This window comes from Podarcis vaucheri, assembly GCF_965113315.1.
Source record: "Podarcis vaucheri genome assembly, chromosome: 3".
NCBI lineage: Eukaryota > Metazoa > Chordata > Lepidosauria > Squamata > Lacertidae > Podarcis > Podarcis vaucheri.
In genome coordinates this window covers 77,332,763-77,349,236 of record NC_138761.1, presented here as the reverse complement: position 1 = coordinate 77,349,236, position 16,474 = coordinate 77,332,763, and the positions used below count along the sequence as shown (strand labels likewise).

The window sequence follows — 16,474 nt, the reverse complement described above, 5'->3', positions numbered from 1 at the left end:
TTAAATTCTGTTTTGATCAGTTTGACCACACTTTCTGAAAGGAAGAGGCAGGGCCACCCCCTAGGCTCACTTTTCCCTGTCCTCTGCTTCAAACCTAATGCTGTCGTGTTACAATCCTTCCATGAAGTACATCAAGGGGTTTAAAGACTCCTTTTTAAAATAAAAGTAATTTAATCCTTTGAGAAAACGGTCAATTTATAATTGAAAACTGGGGAGAAGCAGGAGTCAAAATGTGTGCTTGCTTGCTGTGCACAAACATTAAAATGTGCCTAATCTTATCTGCATTCTGACAAAAATAGAGGAAAAGTAGAATAATGTTTTGGCATCCCTGAAAAGTACAAAATATAATTTAGTGTGTGACCTTTTCTTTCTTGATAAATTTTAATAACACATTTTTATCCAGTTTTCTGTCATCAAGAAATATTTACTGAAACTTTTTGTCCGCCAACTGGGTGTGAAATCCTCCAGATATTTGTGATAAGCCACAATTCCCTTTCCCTTTTTTGAGGGAAAACAAATGCATTTAACTACCATGCTCATGAAGTGGCAGTGACTGTGAGGCAGAGCCTTTCTTGCACTAGATAAATAATGTATTAGGCACAGTGTGTACTGAATAATGTTGTCAATCTTGAAATTGCAGTTTTATTTTACTTTGGGAGATGTTCAGTTATTGGACAGGGCAAAAGCATGAACCTTTTGTAATGAATAGCCCTGTGACTGTGAGTTGTCTTAACTATTTGTAGTATTGAATTTTGAATTGTTGTAACCCATTCTTGGACCTGATGGTGAAGGGTGGGTAATACATTTACTGCTGCTACTGCTACTACTACTAATAATAATAATATCAGTAAATTAGGATGATGGAAGTAGCCTTCTCAATTGAACTGTTTTGTCTTTGCTTGTGACTAGTTCCTCTTTGCTGTTGAATCTCAAACATCCCCAGATTCTGAATGTTCTGAGACACTGGGCGGTATTCAACTAAGTTTTACTCAGAGTAGGCATACTGAAATAAATGAACACAACTATGTTAGGCCCATTAATTTCAGTGTGTCTACTTTGAGCAAAACCTAGCTGAATATCACCCATTGACTTTGTTGATTGATGTTGGACCACTTGTGATGACCAACCAGCCCTTGAAAATAATACTGGCTACTTATGGCTATTGAAATTCCATAAATATAGGAGAAGTGGAAGCTCTGCAAGTGTTGCTAACTAAAACTCAATTAGATTTTCCTGTTTAGTTTTTGTTTCATGATTTAAATAGAAATATTTCTTGGGGAAAGGGAAAAAAAGACTGGTGGAGAATCGACGTTGTTTCAGCACACTTGGGTCTCTGTGTAACAGGTTAACAACAACAACAACAATTTATTATTTATACCCCATCCATCTGGGTTGCCCCAGCCACTCTGGGTGGCTTCCATCAAAAGATTAAAAATACATTAAAACATCAGTCATTAAAAAACTTCCTTAAACAGGGCTGCCTTCAGATGTCTTCTAAACATCATATAGCTGTTTATTTCTTTGACAACTGATGGGAGGGTGTTCCACAGGGTGGGCACCACTACTGAGAAGGCCCTCTGCCTGGTTCCCTGTAACTTCACTTCTCGCAGGGAGGGAAGCGCCAGAAGGCCCTTGGCACTGGACCTCAGTGTCCGGGTTGAACAATGGGCGTGGAGATGCTCCTTCAGGTATACTGGGCTGAGGCCATTTAGGGCTTTCAAGGTCAGCACCAACACTTTGAATTGTGCTCAGATGCAGGGATGCTCTGGCCTTTGGGATCTGGATTTGGGTCAGGGGGAGAGTGGTGCTCTGAAATATCTATTGGACTTTAGTTCTGACTATGGAGAATGGGCTGACCCGTCGAGAAGAAATAAAGACATTGTTAGGTTGGAGTTTCCCCGAGATCTACTCCTCAGTGACAAAGGAAGGAAATTAAGAACAAGATCAACAGAAAATAAAGTAAAGTGCATGTATAAATATGAAGAAGATCTGCAGAAGGGACATGGAGGAGAGTTAAGCCTCGGACAGAAGGTCACCAGGTTGATGGACCATATGGTATTGATAGAAAGGACTGACAGAATCCGGGACCAGGGTGAAGAGAAAATTTCTCTAAATTTATTTAGAGAAATGTTGCAAAATTAATGAGTGTTAGAAAAATGCTGGAATGAAATTATATGGCTTTAGTAGAAATGTTATAAGGAGTTAAGTATAAATAAGTTTTAGGGTTTTAATGGTAAGATAAGGTTAAAATAAATTAAGATAATTAAATGGCAGAAAACAGTGAAAGATGGAAAGGATTTGCTGAAATAATTAATTACTAGAACACAAAAAGGGAAGTGTGAGGAGGTCGATGAAACAAGTTAATGAAAGATAAAGATATGGAAATTTTGAATGTGTTTTTAACTGTTTTTGCTTTTGTTTTTGTTTTGATGTATTGTGTCTTTTGCTTTTTTATATGTATTGTAATGTATTGATTTGTATTGTCTATCTTCTCTCTTTCTTTTTAACTTTTTTCTTTAATTCTTAATCTTTTAATAAATATTATTTTTTAAAAAAAGAATTGTGCTCAGAAATGTACTGGGAGCCAATGGACGTCGTTCAAGACCAGTGTTATGTGGTCTTAGCAGCCACTCCCAGTCCTCAGTCTAGCTGCCGCATTCTGGATTAGGTGTAGTTTCCGGGTCACCTTCAAAGGTAGCCCCACATAGAGCACATTGCAGTAGGCCAAGCGGGAGATAACTAGAGCATGCACCACTCTGGTGAGACAGTCTGTGAGCAGGTAGGGTCTCAGCCTGCGTACCCAATGGAGCTGCCCTGGACACAGAATTGACCTGCACCTCCATGTGAATCCAAAATGACTCTCAGGCTGCGCACCTGCTCCTTCAGGGGCACAGTTGCCCGTGAAGGACCAGGGAGTCCCCCACACCCACCCGCCCCCTGTCCCCCAAGAACAGTACTTCTGTCTTGTCAGGATTCAACCTCAATCCATTAGCCGCCATCCATCCTCCAACCGTCTCCAGGCACTCACACAGGACCTTCACCGCCTTCACTGTTTCCAATTTGAAAGAGAGGTAGAGGTCAAGTTCACACTGGAAGCTTTGTGCATGGTGGAAGGGATAGTGGCCTTGTATTACACTGCCATGCTGGTTTAGTACTTGGGTACCTAGTACTCAGAACTGCAGCTTTGTCTTTGTTTGCAAACAATCTGTGAAGCTTCTTTAGAACTGCATGCCATCCACATAAATGCAAATGGTCAGGCTAATCCCTGTTTGAACAGAGATTTTCTTTCATTAAGAATCTAATGGTTAAGATGGTTAGCAGCTGATATATAATTATTATGCAGTAATAACCACTAATATGATAATTATGTTTTAATTACTGCTCCCCTTGGGGGAAAGTGTGAAAATCTGTTTTAGGGTGGAAAGTATGAATACGTATCTCTTGTGATTCATTTGCTTCTGAAGTCAAACATCTTCTATGCATCCTGAAAGTGTTATAATGTGTGTTGGAGATGACATACAATTAAATTAAACTTTTGAGCAGTTCTGAACCTTATCATTTCTTATCTGGGCACCTTCAGGAGACACAGGAATTGACTTGAAGGACAGAATAGGTTGAATAAGAGGGAAGCAAAAGGCATTTAGTAGCTTGGAAATGTTTTGATGCCTTAGGAAGAGCTGGAGGTAAGATCTTTATTTTTAAAAAATCAGATTATGTAGAGACAGTACTAGACCAGAACAAAACCTACCGTAATTTGCTTTAGGATTTAAAAGGAACATCTCAGGTCTTGATGGAAATTTTTCTTTAGAATTGTTTTGATTGTCTTATTTTATGACTTCTAATGTGCAAATATTGAATAAACTTTATTTATTTATTGAAAAACATACTTTACTTTTCCAGCAGCTCAGGGCAGTTTAAAACACATTTTTGAACTAGCAACTTCCTTAGGAAGCCGCGAGAAACTGTTAAAATCAATTATGCCATTTTAATAAAAGGTAGTGGCATATGTGGTTTGTCAGTTTAGCCCTGCTAAAACCAGAAGGCTGCATCCCATTAAATAGAAGGACTTTAGTTTGACTGGGTTTCCCAATGATATGCTTTACAAAATTAGCTAGAATCTAGAGCCACTGCTAAACACTGCCTCATTATAACAGCCAGTTCTGTCATTAGGGAGAGTGGGGCAAATGCTTCAGGCAGCAGATCCCAGGGGGCGACAGCTGTCTGTCCATCACTCTAAGCTAGCCTGCTGCTGTCCTCAGGTGTGCCCATCACCAGTGTTGAAGTAAGATTCAGCTGTCAGTCTGTTGGATTACGTCCTTTGCCTCAGGCAGCCAAATGTATTGGGCCACCCCTATATAAAAGAAACACACTCTTTTATTAGAGAATGATAGCTGGTTGTATATAAAATGGTATATAACAAAATGCTGACCCTTTGTTTTGTGTGCAGCACTTACTCTTTCCACCTGGTATTGTTATAGAAGAATGATACTCTACCCTGTGTCAGAAGAACACATTTTCCAAATAGGGGGAAAAACAATTATACTATCCTTCTGCACGCCAGGGATCCAAGAAATGCTTTTATTATTCCAAAGAGTGATTGCTCATTAGATGTTACAGTGTTTGGAAGTTGTTTTCATTTAGGAAGAGAGATTGTTTTAATAAAAGAAAGATACCCAAGACTCAGCATAGCAGTTATTCTCTCTGTACATTGTGCACAGCAAATAAGAAAACAACAGTATGCTCAAGCACATATTTTGACTTCTTAGGCACACTGCGTGTTATTTTTCTTCCTTGTTTAGGGAAAACACTCCCTTTGTTTCAGTGTAGAAGAGTGCTCAGTTTAGTGTCTCCAAACATATGGATGATTTTGTAATTGTTTGTGTGCCAATGTTGATGCCAATTAAAACGCACCACTTACTGCATCAGAATATTGATACAAAGCTGTCTTCAAAGTTGCACATTACAACATCTTCCAGCACATTGTGTGCGTCCACAAAGCTGCCTTAATGCAGGCCAGATTATTTGTCCATTCTAGTCCAGCGTTGTGTGTTCTCCAGTGCCTTGAGCAGAGAAAGGACTTCTCCATCACCTGCTACCTGATCCTTTTAACTAGAGATATCTGTGATTGACCCTGGGACTTCTTGTTCTCAAAACAGCATATGTTCCTCTCCTGAGCTATCCTTACTGTAAGGACATCAAGCAAGAATCAAGATGGAAATGAGAAGGTTGTTGCAGTCACAGTTGCTAGAAATTCAAAAATTACACTTAGATGAAGGTGAAAAAAAGGTTAATCCATGAATAGGTTCCTTGGCATCAGAGTCTACAACATCAAGCTTCTATCCACCTCAGTCCTAGAATACATACCTGGAAGGAAGAGGTAGTCTTTAGGAATCATGGTTATGGGGCAACTCTTGTGGTTAAGGAATCAGGAGGGAAATATGGGATTGTGCATTCCATTTCACATGAATCCCCTCTCCCTTCTGTTATAAGTGTTACATTGGCAATTACCTTACATTAGAATGGAAAGTGAGGGGTAATGCATTCTGGACTGGAGATGGAGGGAGTACACCATCCATTATCTAGTATCTGATAAAGTCCTTATTAACTAGGAGTTTGGAAATCAACTTCAACTCCAGTCTTATTTCTTTATAAAACAAACAGAACACAACACACTTCACCTTTGCAGAGTTCTCAAGGCACCTTACAGAAGCTAATAACAATGCAAAAGTATTAAGATGAGATGATGATGAAAAAACACACATGGCTATTACAACACGTGTAAGGGAATTAATATGTGAGTAACCAGGTGCTTTAGAAGAGGATGCTCCTAGTTTCATTAAATTGAAATTAAATAATAGTTTCCCAGTTGTGAAAGGATGAAAAAAACCACAAAAGAAGAGTTGAAACCAGCACGCAAGGGGAGCACACACTCCCTGCAAGGCATTTTAGATCTCTTTCGTTTAGGAAAACATGACAAGTGATGGGGGCATGAAAGAGGTTCTTAAATTTATGAGTGGTGTTGGAAGAGTAGATAAGGGAGATTTATTCCCCTGCCTCTTATGAGACTTCACAGTTCCTCAATGCAATTGATTGGCAATAGATTACAGGCAGACAAAAGACAGTTCTTGTTCACAGGAATGTGGAACTTGTGGCCCTCCAGAAGTTGTTGCACTACAACTCTCATCCTGTTTGACTATTTGCCATGCCAGCTGGGACTGATGGGAACTGAAGTTCAACAACATATGTAGGACCACTGGTTACCCACTACTGACTAACACAGAGTTGCTTTAGGTAGGTATCTGAAGAAGTGTGCATGCACACGAAAGCTCATTACCAAGAACAAACTTAGTTATATATTTCTATAGAGTTGATTTATTGAATTGATTAATGATCACCAATGTAGGTGAGGATTATGTAAATTCATAGAGGTTAGGTCTATTGTTGGCTCTTAGCTATGGTGGCTGAATGGAGCCTCGGGTTTTGAAGGCAGTGTGCTACTGTCAGGATGCTGTCAGCGGCTCCTGGCTGGTTGCCCAGGAAAGTATAAAGACAAGGAAACGTTTATTCCTGTCCTTTTTTATTTCAGTCTTTACAGAGAGAGGCTATAGAACCCAGTCTCTTGGATAATGGCGTTTTCCTGAGTGAATCTTCATCCCCCGTCTCTCCCACTTCGTCATTTGTTACTTCTACGGGTGCTGCTATGTGCCCTCCATCTTTGAGCTATTTGCTCTCCTACTTTTAAGGCTTGCCGGGTTCTGGGAGATGGAGGGTCTGGAATGCTTTCTAATGACAACGTGACAGCCAACTGCTGCTCCAGCTCTGCCTGTTCCTCCTCTCCCATTATTTCCCAACTTTCCCCCTCATCTGCCTCTGAGCTGTGACCTCCCGCAAACCCCTGTTGTAAATCTATACTGTCTTATTCTTTTTCCTCCCTGGAAGGGTCAGGATGGGGAGGCGGTCTCCACCATTTCTCCTCTGCCCAGTCCCTGACAGCTACCGAACACTAGTTTAGAGTAAGAGAATAGCAGAAGGCTGACGTTTTCACTTACAGCTTTTGGGATTCCTGGTATGATCCTTACACACTCTTTAAAGGGCCCAGCCCACCCTCTATATTTTTAGCAGGTCCATGTTATAGAATAGGGGTCAGCAACCTTTTTCAGCTGTGGGCCGGTCCACCATCCCTCAGACCATGTGGGGTGCTGGAATGTATTTGGGGGAGGGGGTACAATACAATAAGCTCCCTCTATGTCAACCGCAATTCAAATCCCTCGGATTTTGGGGGATATGTGTCTTAGTTCTGGCACTTATTGATGGTTCTTAAGTTTGGCTAAGCTGTCAGAGTCATACAGTGATCCATTTCTCCTCTTATGAAATAAGACATTAATCAGGTATCTAGCGACTGCAAGGGATCTACTTGAGTCTTCGTCGTTTAATAAGTATATTATTTGGGCTTCCTGAGGTCTGTCAGCAATTCTCGATAAATATGGGGCCAGAAACTTGGACCGTGAAGCCGAATGTAATGGACAACAGAAGATTATATGATATAACGATTCTATAGATCCACTTTTACAGTCACAGAGGAGCGAGATCTGTCCGTTGGAGAGTCTGTTACCCAACACATTTGATGGGAAAACATTGAATCTAGCCTTTATAAAGGCATACCTGTGCATCACCACAGATAAGGTAGTTAAATAAGATGGAAGTTTCGTTGGTGGTGTTAAGCCAAGGTTTATCGGCGAACAGGTGCCACCACTTGTCGCAATATTAAATTGTAAATCGATCTCCTCTAATTTGTGAGTTATAATTCTCATGGCAGAAATTAAATCCAATTTTAGTAGTTCAGATGGACACAAGTTTCCCATGTATTATTTTTGCCCAAGGGCTAGGGAAGTCATCTCTCCAGAGACACTGTATCAAGTGGAGATTTGGGAGTTTATGCCATAATGCCCCACAAATAACCCAGAGATGCATTTTAAATAAAAGGACACATTCTACTCATGTAATAACATGCTGATTCCCATGACCATCTGCGGGCCAGATTGAGAAGGTGATTGGGCCGCATCCAGCCTCTGGGCCTTAGGTTGCCTACCCCTGTTATAGAACAACCCACTAAAGTTTATTGTGGGTACACTCAGCAGGGAGCCATGCTTTATAACTATAATGCACAGAGTTTTCATCCGGAACTCAGTTTTGGCACCTTTGGTGGGTGCCATTGCCATTATATGAGAACAAGGGAGGCATTCATGGTGAGTCCTGGTACCTCTTTTTCTAGAAAAATAGCACTGATAATGCTATTCTGGCACTAGCATTTTAACAGGAATGCACTATGGGTCTATAAAGTTTCTGAAACAGTAATGTCTGAAGCCACCCTGAATGTATGAGCTGAAAGCCATTTGTCTGCCCATATGTTCACATGTCCACCTTTAAGCGTTCAGTAGTATACACCCTTGCACAGAGATATTTGCTTTGAATGATGGTCCTGTTTGTCTTTTAAGTGTGGGATAATATTACTCCCATTTGCATGAATGTAAATACCACTCTGTGACTGCATAACAAAAAGCCTCATTAGCATTAGGGAATCCTCTATGGGCCTGGAAATGGATACTTAGAGAAATGGTCTATCAAGGAAAACATAACCAGCTACCCCTTTGCAAGCATATCAAAAACCATTATGGCCTGAAAAGAAAAGATTGCCAAGCTAAGTGGTTCAGCAGAGCCTGCTTTGAAATTCACTCTTTACCACCACTGATGGGGAAAAATGCTGTGCTGACAGAGAAGTCTGAATCTTAAGGGCTCCCCAAAGGATCATAATGGACTGGTAATCAAAATCCTGTTTTCTGTGTAAGCATTAATGGCTCAGGCTAACCAACATCTGCGGCAAGTGCATAGAAGTACCATAGACAGGTAGCAGTAAATGTTGTGTTTCTGTACGATGACTTGTCTGTCGATTGTCCTGATTATTCTGTTTTGGTTAAAAAAGAAAGGGGGGGGGGAGAACCCAAATAATGGGTGATACAGAGAGTTATGTTTTCCAGAAGCAGACTTTACAGAATCATGTAAAAAGAGCTGCCACACAAACCTTGAAAAACTGAGAGTTGGGTTCCTTTTGCACTATATGAGCCATAGGGACTCTTTAGAACTCAGTTTTAAATTCCAGGGATTCACAAGATGGCGAACAAATAGAAAATCACTGCAAAACTTTAAAAATGCCAAAAAATAAAACAAGCAACATCAGAAGCTAATTATGTAGCAGAAGCTCGAAATCATATTAATATCTAGTATGCTGAACTGAACTGTTGACAGATTCAGGTGGGTAGCTGTGTTGGTCTGACGCAGTCAAAATATATAAAAAATTGTCCAGTAGCACCTTAGACACCAACTAAGTTTGCTCTTGGTATAAGCTTTCATGTGCATGCACACTTCTTTAGATACTGTTGAACTGTTGACAATGACAGTGCTATTTTTCTAGAAAAAAGAGGTTCTGGAACTCACCATGAACATCTCCCTTGTTCTCTTAGAAAGGCAATGGCGCCTACTTGAGATACGACAGAACTGAGTTCTGGCGAGTTCTGGTTGAAGGAAAGCTCAGCTTATAGAGAAAATACAGCATACACTGTCTGTGCTTATTCACGTGTTATACTGAACATAAGTAGAAGCTGTATCTACACATGTACAAGTGTCTGTGTGAAAGACTACACTCTTGCTAAATTGTATAGCTTTACTATTGTGAACATAGATTTTACACTCATTGAATGTGAAAACACGCACACCTCTTATGTGAAAAAGTGGTGCCATTGAATACTGTACTGTATTGTAAAGCATGGATGGGGTGAAGAGAAAAAAATGTTTGTGCGTGTATATATCTATCTATCAGTGGCTGTCATTCAGAAAAGCAGGCACTAAACATGTCATCCAGCAAGCTGTGCTGTGTAAAGTGAAAGACCAGAAAGAAGATGTTTGGGGTAATCCTACTTTGCATAATGTAAATGAGCTTGTTGATTGTTTGTGGTCATGGGCCATTAATATCTTAGCAGAAGGAAATGTTGAATGGTAAAAGTTAGCAAAACTGAAAATCTGCAATACTGTTTTATTATGCTTACTGCCGTACTCCCATCAGTGTGTGTTAATTTCCACTTTTAAAAAAATTCTTCAAACCATATATATTAGTCTTGTTTAGATTATGAGTAATTCTCAGAAATGTTTATTGCAGTTTGCCCCAAGGTCCCTCTATATTGCTCAGAGCATGCAAAGGAACTCTTAATGTGGTGAAAGCCATATTTCTTTTAAAATTATGGTAGCAATATATTTACACTTGCTCAGTGGAAGAATGTAGTTTTTTCCACCATTTCAGCACTGGACTTTAGCAGATAAAAATATACAGAAAAATCTAAGTAGGGTGATTATTTTTCATTCACTTTTTCCAAAAAGAAAGAAGTGAAAAAGTAGCTGAGCCAGAATTCCCCCCCCTTTTTTTAGTAGGGTGGGTTGTTTTGTCTTGAAAGGGTTCTGGTAAATAAAGTTTTTAAAATTATTTTTGTATACCATGCCAACCATGGCGGCTGTTGTCCATTGAGAGTGGTAGGTGAGAAGTCAGGGAGACTGCCAGTAGGTGGCGGCAGAGCCAATGCCGGACAGAGGCAACTCATTCTAGTTTTGCCCCCATCCTACCCTGCAAACATTTACAAGGAAAACAGCGGGACTGAGGAGGAAGCTGGCAGTCACTTCCATTCTTTGGACTGATTATAATTTAGAAGACAGGCAAGTGTGAGCTGGTTGAGGGTAGATGAAGGCTGGTGGGACAGTGCCCCCCATTCACCCTAATAGAGCAGCCCTACTGCAAGCTGACTGCTTTTCCTTTGGTGCATATGACTCTGCAGAACTCAATTGATTTTGTCTCTCTGGTCTTTTTCTGAATCAAGATAGGATTTAATTATGTACATATAATCAGTGTATCTGAGAAAATATTTGCATACCAATCACTTCCGGACAGAAAATAAAGATGGATGGTGGGGGTGTAAATGGCTCTGTTATATAAATCTCTGTTTAAACCCCTTTTTAATGAATTTAGAAATATGTTCCTCTAAAGTTTCACAATATGTTTAAACAGGACCATTCTTTTTCACCACGGATAACGCGAACTTATTTTCAGATACTGTGACAAGTACTGGATGTTTAACTCTACACAAGTGAGGTCCTATTTTAGATTCAGTAGGTTGAATCCCAACTGAAACATGCTTAGATTAGACCCACTGAAATAGACATGACTGTTTTAATTCACATTTAACTGAGATCCCCTTTATTTCATTGGTTCTCCATGAAATATGATCAGGTCTGTAGGCAACCTACTGAATTAGCATGATTTATGATCTTCCAATCCATCTGGTTCATAATTACGTTGTAATGTGACATGATGTGCATGTTCCATTGCATACTGAAAGTTCATTTCTCAAAGGTTAGATGGAATCCTTCAGCCATTTCAGTGAGATGCCATTAGGAACCCAGGAGTTATACATTAGCATTTGTATCAGGTTATTTTAGCCATCTTTATCATGCCTGGCATCATTTGGAATTCATTTGAGTGTGACTGTTCAAGTGGTCAGTGGCAGCTTTCAGGTTTTATGTGAAACATCTATTTCATGTTCCCCATCTGCTAGAGAGGGCAGAATACAGAAGCGGTCAGGATGTGGTATGCATTTCTGATATGCTTTTGCATAGGCACTAGGTAGCCCGAAATACGTGTTTCTATGGTGCACTAGGAAATTCATTTGCCCTTTAAATCAGCACCCTATTAGTATCTCAAGAAGATAAGAATGGTATGGAAGTCAGTGACGATGGGTTATCGCATGTCTTCCTCTGTACTAGCATTCATAAAACACTTCAGTCTGTCTTACTAAACTTTCCCATGGACACATCTGCTTTAGATATGGCAGTGCCAAGACAACAGCTTGTGCTACCTCATGTAAAGGAATATCCTGTCATCGAGAGGGCAAACTAATTCCCATTTATGGTTACTGTATGTTTACTGTGAAATTGCAGGTAGCCAGAGATGATATAATGGGCTCAGAAGATCCATAAAATACTATATGGTAGTTTTGTGAGCACTTACTCATTTCAGTAGGGCATGCTCAAGAGGAGCTTCCCAGCTGATTGGGTCCTGTGTCTACCATAAAATTTATGGTGGTTGTGGTCACATGGTCTGCAGTCTACACTGCAGTTATATTCAATATAACTCAGTTATATTGAGTTATATTCAACACTGGACCAGATTTCAACTTGAACAAGCGGACTTCTCCTTCATCTCTGGTCCCTTGCTGCCCACAAAAATCTGCTCCAGAGAGTTGGGTGCCCCAACAATGACTTAGAATGGAAGGCAAGAGGTAAGGGCACACTGAATGTTGGCATCGCACAGGGTGCTGTTGAAAATTGAAAGCCCCAAGTCCACTGCTGCCTCCTGTAAACTGTTGGACATCTTGGTTGGAACACATCTACTAAAAGCAGAAGACAACTATTTTACAAACAAAATAGAACACAACACAGTTGAAACAGTTCTTCACAGTGGTGTTCGGTTATTTTGATGTGATTTTCTTAGATAAATGAAACATAGGACCCCAACATCATAAGTAGTCAGGAGGTGGTGATTCTTGCTTTCAGAAGAGCCTATTTTCATTAATATGGCACATATTTTATAAAGAATTTGGTCAGTGTTAAGGCATGTGTATTTTCTGGCATGAATTTGCAGATCTTTTGTCTAACAATTTCCAGCTTGATAAGAAACCTCGGACACATTCCATATGCTGTTGTCCCTGGCTGCTTATTGTTAAATTCAAGGGTGGCACTGTGGTCTAAACCACTGAGCCTCTTGGGCGTGTCAATCAGAAGGTCAGTGGTTTGAATCCCCGCAACGGGGTGAGCTCCCTTTGCTTGGTCCCAGCTTCTGCCAACCTAGCAGTTTGAAAGCATACCAGTGCAAGTAGATAAATTGGTACTGCTGCAGTGGGAAGGTAAACGGCAATCCTTGCACTCTGGCTTCTGTCACGGTGTCCTGTTGCACCAGAAGTGGTTTAGTCACAGGACCCGGAAAGCTGTTTGTGGACAAACACCAGCTACCTCTGCCTGAAGCGAGATGAGCACCACACCCCATAGTCACTTTTGTCTGGACTTAACTGCCCAGGGGTCCTTTACCTTTTAACTTTTATTGTTAAATGCAGCATACAGGGTTACCATGGTCCTTGAATGGTTTTGATTGCAACCACAGTGTCATGTATTAAGTTCAAAGCTTTGAATGCAAATAAGATAATCTTTCCATACACCAGGAAAGTGAAATGCCCTGGTTTTCGGGTGTAAAAATGGTGGATTTTAAGTAGCTATTTTAGATTATTTGAGCCATGGCAGTTTTGGATAAAGGACCTATTTCAGTCCCAAAGGATGCCCTGGAAATCGGACAAGTCACATTTCTGCCTCCTTCAAGCTGTGAGACAGAGATAGGCCAGGGTTTTGGCAGCTTTTCTACTTTAGAATTGCGAGATTTATTACTTTTCTCTCTCCTTGTTTATCTGAGAACATGTGTTGCATGCCTTACTTGGTTATTAATACTGCTGTCATGAATAGGCACAACAATGGTAGGGAAAGCAACTGACAAGTTTAGATCGACTAACAAGACTCATAACAGCCTTTTGGAAGGCAGGACCTGGTAGTATGGGGTAATTTAGTGCATCATAGATTCCCCCCTCCCCCTCCCATTTCGTAGGAAGGAAAATATTGCTACGGACATGGTGGTCAAGCCTAGTATCAGTTCTACTAATGCTTGTGACTCGCGATTCTCTAAATCCAGCAACTAAGGGACAATTTATACAAACAGGAGCACAGAAGTAGCAATATATTCCATAGCAGGAAGAATGCTGTGTGTTTGTGATGGGCAGAAGTGTTGTGCAGAGCTTTTGATTAAGATGTAAAAGAACTGTGATGCTTTTCCAAGTGTACATTTCATGGGGGTGTGTGGAATCCCATTAAATTTGCCTTTTTGTTGATATGAATCTATTGTCAGTTTGGATATAATATTCTATTTCATAACTCATCCAGTGTGCCTGGATTTATTTATTCACAGTGTTATCATTGCCTCAAAAAAAAAACCCCAAATACCCTTTTTAAAAGTCTTGATCATTTTTAACAAACATGCTTTTCCTCTCCTTGTCAGTTGGTATCTAGCAAAGGGAATAATTGCCCATGTTCTGCTGCAAAACTTTTTTTTTTTTGAGACTGCTGAAATCAAAACAGAATCTATCTTCAGGATGCAGTGCGATTTCAAATATCTTAGTAAATACCTTGGTAAAGCCCTGAGTATAGAGGATTGCTAATGAGACTAGAAATTCTTGAATATGTCTCTGTCCATTAACCTGCAGCATATTCATCTTCCTCTCATATTCATATGTGCATTAGTCAATTATTCAGCTTCTCTGCCCCTTTTCTTGTTTAACACCACCTGACTGTTGTCTGGAGTGACCCATTTCTTTTCCCTTCTCTCTTTATAACTTTTGTGGTCCCTTTCATATTGTCCCATTATAGTCATTTGCAGAAAATTCTTTTCCTGCTCGCTCAGTTTGTATCTGCACATTTTAAATATCATGCTCTAATCATTGGATCTTTGTGAGATCTAACGAGGTACCATTTTAAACAGCAATTTCCTCACTTTCTTTCACAGTATGTGATTTTTTTTGCTTTCATGTAATTTCACTATCCATTTCCCAAGGGGTGGGTTCTTATAGGTTTGGCAGTAGAAAAAACAAACATAAACACTCCACTTTTCGGCTAGTGATGAGACAGGAGGCTGAAGCAAGGAGGCAGTTTGCTAAGCTAAACCTCTCTGGGGCTTTGATAATATACTAATTAGCAGAGTGATGAGGGACTTACAAAGTGCCCATTATTGCCTGTATGCTTTGCTCTTTTTGTGTCATGTCATTTCAACTTGTTTCTCATGTCCAAATTTCAGTCAGATGCCGTCCTATAAAGTGAGCCTTGACACCCACTAGATACCTTGACACATGTGAGATCCCTAAAAGAAAGAAAGAAAGAAAGAAAGAAAGAAAGAAAGAAAGAAAGCAAATCAATCCACACACAGGTTGCAAAGCCAGTGAAAACAGACAGGGTCCCAGTGCTGGGTTTATGTATAGGTTAAGTAGGCTGAAGCCTAGGGCCTCTAAATCTAGGGGGCCTCGCCAGCCCACCCGCTCCCCAGCGGGTAGTCTCCTCCTCCCAAAATTATTGGAAATCAGTTTTGTCACCTCTCTCCCCCCCCCAAACCCCAAGACAATGAGCCTTGCCAGCTTTTATTCACAGTCGCATAAGCACTACACTGCAGCATGGCCATCAACCTGTACGTTCAACCGCTGAAATATACACCCAATATGTATCAATGGAGATTTATGTTACTGCTTTATGAATGAACGCTGTGTTTTATGAATGGACTCTGTATTTTGTGAATTACCTAAGAGCCACCAATAGGGAGATCTAGAATCTGACAGCTAACCAATTGGGTACTACCAAACAGCGATTCCTATTGCTGAAAGCAGGTAACCAGCAGGGAATGCTTCAGCTCAGCCTTTGCACTGTTGACTGAACACCCCCTGCTGTGCAGATAATGGAGAAGGCTCATAAATTGTATCCCTTCTGGCGTCCTGGCTAACTCTATTACGCTGGTGCACCAGGAGCCCAGAATAGCAGCAAATAAAATCCGCTCATACGTCCGCAACTTATAAGACTTGTCAACCAGTTTTTCCAAAGTCTTCCTAAAATATAAAGCTCTCTATTGGAGTCTCCAGGTCCAGTACAAAGACCATAAGAAGTGAGAGCAGGGATTCCCAACAGCTGTTAAGCAAGCAAGCAAGCAAGCACACACACAGGTCACCTTTGTCACAGTCAGGACACCTGTGCCCTGGCCAGGCCTGCACCCAATCTTGTTTTTGTACAATCTTGTTTGTCCTCAGCAACCAAAATTATATTATCAACATATACAAGCAGAAAAGTTGTTTTCCTTCATGTGCAAGGAATCGTACAAAACAAAGTGGCACTAATAAAGAAAAGTTCCAGAGTGGCAACAGAAAGCAAACTGAAAATGCTTCTGCGGTTCATCAAAACTATCCAGCAATATCAAGTTATAGGAAAACTGGTGCTATTAACAGTAATCCTTCTAGTTGGTTAATTGGTTTGGTAACTTCCATGCACATGACATGTGATGCTAATTATTTTCCCCAAGAGTTAAATGGTAACTAATCAGAGTTGCAAATGGCAACAAAATATCTGTAAAAGGAAGAGGAGCAGGTTTGCTCAGGTGTGTTGCAGGTAGAAATACTGTTTGTAATGAAGTGAGAGCAGTAGTTTACTTGCTCAAATTAACAAATAAGAAAGCTTTAAGAATTCAAATTCTAGATTAATATTGATTACTTAATTGAGAAGGGGATTGTAACAAACACTGGGGCCT

The 16,474-nt window shown here is 40.3% G+C and overlaps 1 protein-coding gene across 4 annotated transcripts in view; it reads left to right on the top strand.

The window, feature by feature from the left end:
• GRIK2 (glutamate ionotropic receptor kainate type subunit 2) overlaps positions 1 to 16,474 on the top strand; it is a 462,985-nt gene that overhangs the window by 158,166 nt on the left and 288,345 nt on the right. The window lies entirely within an intron of this gene.